We start from the raw sequence: 10175 nt of genomic DNA, 5'->3' as shown, positions 1-10175 counted from the left end.
CCCTAGAAAAATTAAAGCCATTAAAGAATGGAAAATCCCCACATCCATAAAGCATCTGTGAGGATTTCTTGGGTTGACAAGGTATTATCGCAAGTTTGTTAATAATTATGGGAGAATAGCAGCACCTCTAACAACATTATGAAGAAAGATGCATTTTCATGGACTCTAGAAGAAACAAAGGCCTTCGAGCATCTTAAAGAGGCAATGTGCCAAGCACCGGTCTTAGCTACACCAGACTTCACAAAAACCTTTATTGTGGAATGTGATGCTTCAAGAAATAGAATTGGTGTTGTTTTAATGCAAGATTAAAGACCCATTGCTTTTGAAAGTCGTCCAATCAAGGGAAAGTTTTTACACAAAGCTATTTATGAGAAGGAAATGTCGGCAATACTCCATGCACTTAAGAAATGGCAACCCTACCTAATGGGAAGACACTTCAAGGTAAAAATGGATCATGATAGCCTTAAATATTTTTTAGAACAAAGATTATCCTCTGAAGAGCAACAAAAGTGGGTCATAAAGATGTTGGGTTATGACCTTGAAATCATCTACAAAAAAGGGAAGCAAAATGTGGTGGCAGATACACTCTCAAGAAAGGATGAGGATGTGGAAGCATTGTTGTGCGTCATTTCTATTATCCAACCAGATTGGATAAACGAAGCAAGGGAGGAATGGAAGAATGACGAAGAAGTGTGGGCACTTATTCGAAATTTACAACAAAACTCCAGTACGTCTGATACATTTAGCTGGAAAAATGATTCGTTTTGGTACAAAGATCGCTTATACCTCTGTAAGAATTCCCAGCTAAAACAAAAGATTCTTATGAAATTGCACACTTCTCCCTTAGGAGGGCACTCAGTATTTTTAAAAACTTACCACAGGGTTAAGAAGGAATTTTTTTGGGAGGGCCTTAAATCAGATATTCAAAAGTTTGTGGCGGAATGTTTGGTTTGCCAACAAAATAAAGTTGAAACAATTAAGACACGGAGTCTATTACAACCTTTATCCATTCCAAGCCAACGTTGAGAGGAGGTTTCAATGGATTTTATCACAGGTTTACCCAAGTCTAAGGGAAAGAGTGTCATCATGGTGGCGGTTGACAGACTTACCAAGTATGCACACTTTTGTGAATTATCACATCCATTTAAAGCCAATACAGTTTCTACTACATTTATGGAAACAATTCAAAAGCTACATGGAAACCCAAAGATTATTGTAAGTGACAGAGATCCCATTTTCACTGGAAATTTTTGGACAAAATTATTTTCTTGTCTTGGTACTCAGTTAGCTCATAGCTCATCTTATCATTCTCAATCTGATGGGCAAACTAAGATAGTAAACAAATGTTTGGAAGGATATCTTCGTTGCTTTGTATCTAATAAACAGACACAATGGGTCAAATGGTTGCCTCTGGTTGAATGGTGGTATAACACTTCATTCCATACAGCAACAAAAATGACCCCATTTATGGCACTTTATGGATATCAGCGACCATCCATCACATCATATTTAAGAGAAAATTCTAAGGTTCAAGCAGTGGAACATCACATCGAACATCAACAACAAGTCCTCCAACTCTTCTAGGATAACCTCGTGTTGGCACAGAATAGAATGAAACAACAGGCAGATCAACATCGCAGTGAAAGAGGTTTTGATGTAGGTGATTGGGTATTCCTACGGCTACAACCATATAAGCAAATGTCCCTCAAGCAAAATAAGAAGGATAATAAATTATCACCAAATTACTATGGTTCGTACAAGGTGTTGCAAAAGATTGGTACTATGGCATACAAATTGGAGCTTCCTGTAGCTTCTCGATTGCACCCAGTTTTCCATGTTTCATGTTTAAATAAGGTTATAGGTGACAAGCTCCCAGTTCAAACAATATTGCCAGAAATTGACGAGGAAGGAAAAATTATATTGGAACCAGAAGCAGTCATAGAAACAAGAACTCGACAGTTACGAAATCGATCAATTTTGGAGTATCTTATCAAGTGGAAGAACTTATCCGCTGAAGATTCCACATAGGAGGATGAGAATTTTATACAGAAGCATCCAGAACTACTCAAGCGTTGAGGACAACACTTTTTTGAAGGAGAGGGGCATGTTGGGTCCCTATAATACTAGTGATTACCCCATTACTATTGTAGTTGTATCCCTTATTAATATTGTTGTGCCCCTATTATCCCCATATTGTTATTACTGTGCCCCATAGAATCCCTCTATTGTTATTTTTGTGGCTTTATATTATTATTGTTAGGTCGGCTAGGTTATATTGTGACTCCTTAGACTCCTATATATAGAAAGGAGGTTTTGTCATTTGAATCATCCAAGAATTGCTCATTTGTGTAATGTAAAGGAGGTTGCCCCCTCGAAGAGGCTGAATTCTAAGGCATTGATCTCTCTTTTCTATCTTTTTGTGAGCTGGTTTCATAACATTGTACACACCACATTTATACAGAAAAAGATGTGAGACCTGTTCGCCAACCCCAGAGAAGACTTAACCCTCATCTAAAAGACATTGTGAAAGCTGAATTACAGAAACTTTTGGATGTAAACTTTATTTGTCCAATCTCTGATAGCAAGTGGGTCTCTCCGCTAGTAGTGGTGCAGAAGAAGAATGGAAAGTGGAGGATTTGTGTATATTATAGAGAATTAAACAAAGCCACCCAAAAATACCACTTTCCCCTTCCATTCATTGACCAGGTATTAGATACATTAGCAGGAAAGAAATTCTTTTCTTTCTTGGATGGCTTCAGTGGATACAATCAGATTTAGATTACCCTTGAAGACCAAGACAAAACTACTTTTACCTGTCCTTGGGGAACGTTCGCCTACAGAGTTTTACCATTTGGCCTATGCAATGCCCCTACTACATTTCAAAGGGCCATTCTCAACATCTTTTCAGATTTAATAAATGAAGGGCTCGAAGTATATATGGATGATTTTACACCATACGGAGAAGATTTCGACCCAGCATTAGACACATTGCAAAAGGTGCTGCAACGATGCATCGCCACCAGGCTCTGCTTGAGCCATGATAAGTGCTATATGATGATGACTGAAGGGCTCATCCTAGGTAATTATATCTCAACAGCTGGAATACAGGTAGATCCGGCCAAAATTCAGATAATCTTGTTAATACCTACTCCTACCACACAGACAGGTACGCAGTTTTCTTGGATTTTCTGGTTACTATAGGAGATTTATAGAACATTTTTCTCAAATAGCTGCACCTCTATACGCACTAACAAGAAATGTTGATTTTGTTTGAACAGATAAATGTGACTGCGCTTTTAAGGATCTAAGAAAGCTTGTGTCAACAGCCCCAGTGCTTAGAGGTCCAAATTGGGCCTGCCATTTCAAATTTCATCAGATGCTTCAGACACAATGATTGGAGCAGTCCTTGGGCAGGAAGAAGACAAAAAATCATATGCAATTTATTATATTAGCAAGAATTTGTCTCCTGCTGAGCTAAACTATACTGTTACTGAAAAGTATTTTTAGCTGTGATTCATGCTGTAAATAAATTTAGGCATTATATTACTGGATATCCTGTTGTTTTATATATAGATCACTCTGCCATAAAATATTTAGCAAACAAACCAATCACAAACAGTAGAGTAACCAGATGGTTGATTTTATTGCAGGAATTTGACATCACAATAAAAGATCGGCCTGGGAAAGAGAATCCTGTAGCTGACTTTCTCTCACGAATGCCAAAACCAGTGGACACAACAACAATTGAAGATAAATTTCCAGATGAACATTTATTTGCTGTCACTGTCAAAACACCCTGGTATGCTGATGTTGCGAATTATTTAGCCGTAGGAAAATTACCAAAGCATTTGACCCCCAATGAACAAAAACAGATTGTGCAGCATAGTACTCGATTTTCTTGGATTGGGGGCTACCTCTTCCATACAGGGGCGGATATGCACATCAGAAGATGCGTCCATGAAGATGAAATTTTTGACATTCTAAAAGCCTATCATGACGGACCGTGCAGTGGACATTTCGTAGATTGAAGAACTGGTCACAAAGTTCTACGAACAGAGTATTACTGGCCCACAATATTCAAAGACATAAAGAAATTTTTTCAAGCCTGTGAAAATTGCTAAAGAGCGGGACGCCCTGGACAGTCTGATGAAATGCCTTTAAACCAACAGCTAGTTATTGAACCATTTGAGCGCTTAGCGCTCGATTTTGTTGGTCCAATCAGCCCTTCATCGAACCAAAAAACATATATTTTGGTGGCAACAGAATATGTCACCAAATGGGTTGAAGCAGAGGCACTGCCAAGAGCTACAGAGGATTCCGTCATTCATTTCCTGTTCCAAATATTTGTACGATATGGCCTCCCAAGAGACATAATCACAGACGGAGGACCATAGTTTGCTGGTAATAAAATTGTTGCAACATTAAAAAACTATCATATTCAGCATAAAATTACCACTCCATATCACCCACAGGAAAACGGCCAAGTAGAAAGTACGAATAAAGTAATTGAAGCAATACTAACAAAAACCATTGCGTCACATAGACACGATTGGGCTGTAAGATTGCCGGAAGCCTTTTGCCATACAGAAAAACATGGAGAAACACTACCGATTATTCAACATATCAGCTAGTATTTGGAAAGGAACCTATTTTTCTAATAGAATTCGAAATACAAACCTTGAGAACAGCACAAGAAGTCGGTCTAGATTTAAATGAGGCCCAGATCAATAGACTACAACAAATCAACGATCTGGATGAAATCAGGCTCTCTGCTCTTCAACATACCACATTAATCCAACAACAGAGAGAAAAATGGCACGATGCCCTCATCAAAAAGAAAGTCTTCTACAAAGGAGATTGGGCACTCCTATATGATTCCAGGTTTCAGGATTTGCCGGGGAAACTTCAAACTCGCTGGCTGGGACCATATGAAATCCAGAAGGTGCATGATAATGGCACCATTTCTTTAACCACCATTGATGGATCTAGACACACCTTTAAAGAAAATGGCCACAGAGTTCGATTGTATCGCAAGCCACTTACTCGGGAATCCTTCTACCAGCAACTCCGGGAAGACTCTGACATGTAGATTCTAGTTGAGGAAGAGAAATCTTCCTCACATTTGGTTCACTAAGAAATTCTATTACTTTTAAAATTTTGTACATAACTTTCTCTGTTTTGTTTGTGTAAATCATTTTTTGTACATATTTCTGCATTTCTGCAATTTTTGCATTTTGCTGTTCCTTTTCGAAGGAACAACATTTTCACCGCTTTGCTGTTCCTTTTCAAAGAAACAACACAGTTGCATTTTGTTGTTCATTTCAAAAGGAACAAAATTCTCATCTCTTTGTTGTTCCTTTTCAAAGGAACAACATTTTTGCATTCTGTTGTTCCTTTCCGAAGGAACAACATTTCCGCCCGTTTGTTGTTCCTTTCCGAAGGAACAACATTTCTGCCTTTTTGTCGTTCCTTTCCGAAGGAACAACACTTTTGTTTTTTTGCTGTTCCTTTTCGAAGAAACAACACTTTCATTTTTTTTGTTCCCTTTCGAAGGAACCACATTTGCATTTCCTGCTGTTCCTTTCTGAAGGAACAACACTTTCATTTTTTGTTGTTCCTTTCCGAAGGAACAACACTTTTATTTTTTGCTATTCCTTTCCGAAGGAACAACACTTTCATTTTCGTTGTTCCTTTTCGAAGGAACAACATTTTCGCATTTTTGTTTGCGCTTGCTTTATTTGTTGTTCCGATTAAGGAACAACTGTTGTTACTTTCAAGGAACAACAACTTCAAGCCTGTTTTTTCCTTTTTTCTTGCGTTTTTAGTGCACATATTCTTTTGTCATCCCTCTAAAGAGACAATAGCTATTCCATTTTAAGAACAACATTTTTTGGAGTACATTTCTCTTCTTTTTTTATGTATATGTGTTTTACCATTTTGAGGATTTTTTTTTTTTTTTTTGTGAGTGATGATCATTTAAGGCACAACTATACATTTATGCAAAAATACAAAAAGTAGAGGATACTGAAATCAGTGAATCATAAAAATCACCATCTTTAGAAGAAATTGCTTTGAAATGATAAGAGAAAAGAGGAAAGGACACAACTATTTATCAACTTGCTATCATTATTTTACTAATACCAATATGATTGATTATTTTTATCATGATGGTTCTTTCTAAATCCCCATAATTCTCTTTGATCATTATTATTGAATAAGAATAAAGGGTATATATTTCACTATTGAGATGTTCAGACTTCTTCCACCATCCCTAATCTTAAGGAGTGTTGAGCCACCCTCTGTATATAAATAGGAAAAGTGCTATATAAAAGAAAAAATGAAAAAGAAAAATGTTTGTCTATATGATTACTAACATGATTTGTCAGATGAAAGGATAAGGGGTCTCATCAAGAGCCAGCCTACCATGATCATAAGGAAGAAAGTGAAGTGGCATTCCCACTATGGCCACCACACCAGGGATATGATCCAAGAGGCACAATAGAAAAATAAAAAAAGTCCTTGGAACAGGAGGTCTCATCATGAGCCGGCCTACCCACCTTTCACTCCTTCCTGGTGAATGTCATTGTGATTTATCTGGTTACCAAGCCAGCACAATGGCCTCCATTCTGAAATTACACAACACTTTCCTAGGCATACACAAAGGATTATGGTTCCAAGGGTGAAATAAACAACTATGTCAAGGTTATGGACACCTGTGGGCAATAGAGCTCTGTTGATGGTATTGAAGTCACATTTCTTATACACCAATAGTTATCATAAAACCCTTCTTCTTATATCTTTATAAATGCTTTCAAATGAGATTATGTATATCACCCTTTCGAACCTTTGATACATGAAAATCATTTACAAATAAATTATGATGGTAAAATTCGATAATGACGCATAAACACTTTGATTTACGTCAGCTATCCTATCCTCTATTTCTTGCATCATTTCACGACATTTCCATATTTATTACTGATTCTATTATACGCCTCGATTTCGGTAATCCTTTCATTTTTTGTAAACATGGCATGTCTCTATACGATGTTCCTTTATTACTCTGTACTATGGGAGTTCGGCATGTTGCTCCTTTATTTGACGGTCAAGGACGGCCTATCACAAGCAGGGGGGTGCAGGTGACCTTATAATTTGTTGGCATACATGTCAGCTCATCATTCAAAAGAATTATGACTTGGGAATAGAAAGACTTAACGGTATTTTGTTTCCCAATTGCATGGCTTGCTATTCCGAAACCATTTCTGTGTTTTGCTTTGCAAAAATTAGCAATAAGTTTGAAATTTGAACAGCTTGCTGTTCCGTCATCTTCTCTGTGTTTTCCAACTGTGAGCTAAAAATTTGAACAACCTGCTGTTCCATTATCGTCTCTGTGTTTTTTTACAATGTGCTGAGCGTGGATAAGATGGGAGGAAGATAAATTCACAGTGAGCCACAAGTGTTGATAGTGTCCGATGTTGCACGAAAAATCCTAGCAACGGTAGGATGGATAGCTTATCTTAACCGTCCACAGCAATCCAATGAGACGGTGGCAATTGAGTTTCTGCAGAACTTGCAAGAAAATTACTCCATGGTGAGAGGGAGATAGATAGCAGTCACTGATGACATAATTGCAGAAGTTTCGGGACTCCCATCGACTGGACCTGTGTGGACTCTAAAAAAGGTGAGACTACGAGACGCCATGACCATCTTCCAGGATGAAGGGAAAAACCTTACTGTAAAAGGGAAAGGAGTTCTGCCTGCAGCCCTAGGAGAGCCGTGGGTAGAATTGGCAAGAATTATCCAGAGCTACATAACTTGTGATGGTAGGAAAGACGTGGTAAGACCATGCCATCTCAAACTTCTAGCAGTATTAAAGAAAAAATGCACTGTGAATTTGCCTGCGTTTTTAAATTGTTTATTACATGATGTTGCCCGAAGCATGAAGAAATCTCACCATGTAGAGTCAGTGGTAAGCCACCATGGGTTAATATGACTGATAGTTAGTTACAGTCTTGCCCAACAGTAGAGTAGTTGGGAAGAGTTGATTTTCTCCATAGACGGGGGACTGGCTTTGCCAGTCCTGAAACAAAAACCTAGTGCCAGTACATCAAGAAGACCACTGAAATGAAGAAAATCCGTTAGATTGGCAAGGATCAGAGGAATGCTGGGAAATTCCCAGGGGGATATTAGTCAACGGTGGAAATACACGATTCAGGGACAAGCAACCCCCACAATTAGAAGGTGGGGAGGATGAAGAGGAATTGGAAGAAAATGAGGAACCGGAGGAGGAGACTGAACAATCTGGTCAGGGAGAAGGGGAGGAAACATGACAGTATAGTGAAAATTCATTGCAAGAAGATGAATTGGCCCAAATTTTGGCCAATACGGACAAATATGTCCAACCTCACAACCCACTCAACCCCCATACGAGAGAAGAACCGCAGGAGCACTCTGCTCATGATAAAAGTTCATCCGAGGAACTGTTTGATGAAGAGGAAAAAGAAGAGGATCACTCTGCTCATGATGGGAGTGTATCTGGGGAAGAAAGTGATGAGGATGGGGAAGAGGAACAATCTGTTCCTAGTCAGAATACACTTCAAGAATTCCACGATGAAGAAGAGGTAGAAGAAGAAGCTACCCAGGAAACAATAGCACAAACTAGGGTTTCTACCCATGAAAACCTGGATCAGCAAAACACTGGAGAAGTACCCCAAGCAGAAAATAATGAAATTGGCCAAGGGGAAGGTACAATACCTGAGGTACAAATCCCAAGCCTGAGTAAATGAATGACTGTTCCTTCCAAGAAAACAGAGGAAATTAAAAGATTGCGAAAGGAACAACAGAGATTGCTTAACATAATTCAACAACTTCGACAACAAATAAGAGTCTTGAAAACGAGGAAGAAATAAACAAGAATCTTTGTGGCAAAGAATGTGAACACCCAGGCAAAACCCCTTAAAAAAAAAGCCAAAAAGATTCAAGTCCAACCTCTCATTCAGAATCGAAAGGAACAACATCTGGCTGTTGCAAACATAGAAGTACAAACAGACGACGCACTGGCCTGTGATAAGGAAATCCAGAAAGAAGCACCGTCCTCTGGTGAGAAGGGAACTCAGACCATAAAGACGAGATGTCGTAATAAGGAGATCCAAGTAGATCTCCAGCCCAAAATTATTATGTTGGATAATGACCCAAGGATAGTAACTCTGCAAAAAGATTTGGCACAAGCCCAACAAACAATAGAGAAATTCACAGAGCAGAAGAACTCCGCGAAGGACTTTGATCAAAAATATGGAATGAGTTGGAATTTTAGGAATTGGCCATTTGATATTATTGAGATTTTGTCCCTATATTTGAGAAAATCAGAAATAATATTTTGTGTGAATATCTAAAATTAATCTCGAGAACCATATAACAACAATCTGAATTTCAATATATTTTTGAAACCAAATTCAAGAACAGGTTGACTTTAAGCAAAAAATGTATACCATGAACTACTGTAATTCATGTGGATGCATCCTAAAGGATCATTTTAGATTAATATTCCATTTTATGTGAAAATAAAATTTCAGATAGCTTTTAAACCCCACTGATGCACTAATCAGAATAAACCACACTGGTTTGTTTAAATAATAAGGGCACTAGGGCATTTAAATAATACTCCCACCGGTTTCAGGCATTCCGAAAAAATAAAAAATAAGTCATCATATCAGTGTTATTTCACATAAAAACACACGGTACGTTTAAATAGAAAACAACACCGATATGCATTTATTTCCCGAATTTATGAAATCAAAACAAATTCAACCATCTTGGTGCTCTTTTATATATAGACCACACCATTGCGTTAAAAAAAATAATCACACTCTCTCGGGATTTCAAAAATGAAAAAGAATGAATCATGTCGGTGTATTGAAAAAATATGGCGCCCCAAAAATGTGAGTGCTTTTTATATAAACGGACCGATGTTCTTGACTATCAAATACATTGATGTGTGGAGAAATTGAATAACAAAAAAAGCGCATTTTTTTTTTTTAAATTAAAAAACAAGTAGCAATTGATTTTTCAAAATCTAATTTCATAAAGTCTTTTAAATAGTAAAAAGTTATTCACAATTTCATTATTTTACCCAAAATTTCAAGGGAGTGATTTGCAAGAGAGATATACCAGGAGCA

This window comes from Pinus tabuliformis, chromosome 4_1 (assembly GCF_031772625.1).
Source record: "Pinus tabuliformis cultivar Carrire ecotype Pingquan chromosome 4_1, CPIR1, whole genome shotgun sequence".
Classification (NCBI taxonomy): domain Eukaryota; kingdom Viridiplantae; phylum Streptophyta; class Pinopsida; order Pinales; family Pinaceae; genus Pinus; species Pinus tabuliformis.
Note: the sequence above shows the minus strand (reverse complement) of the source record.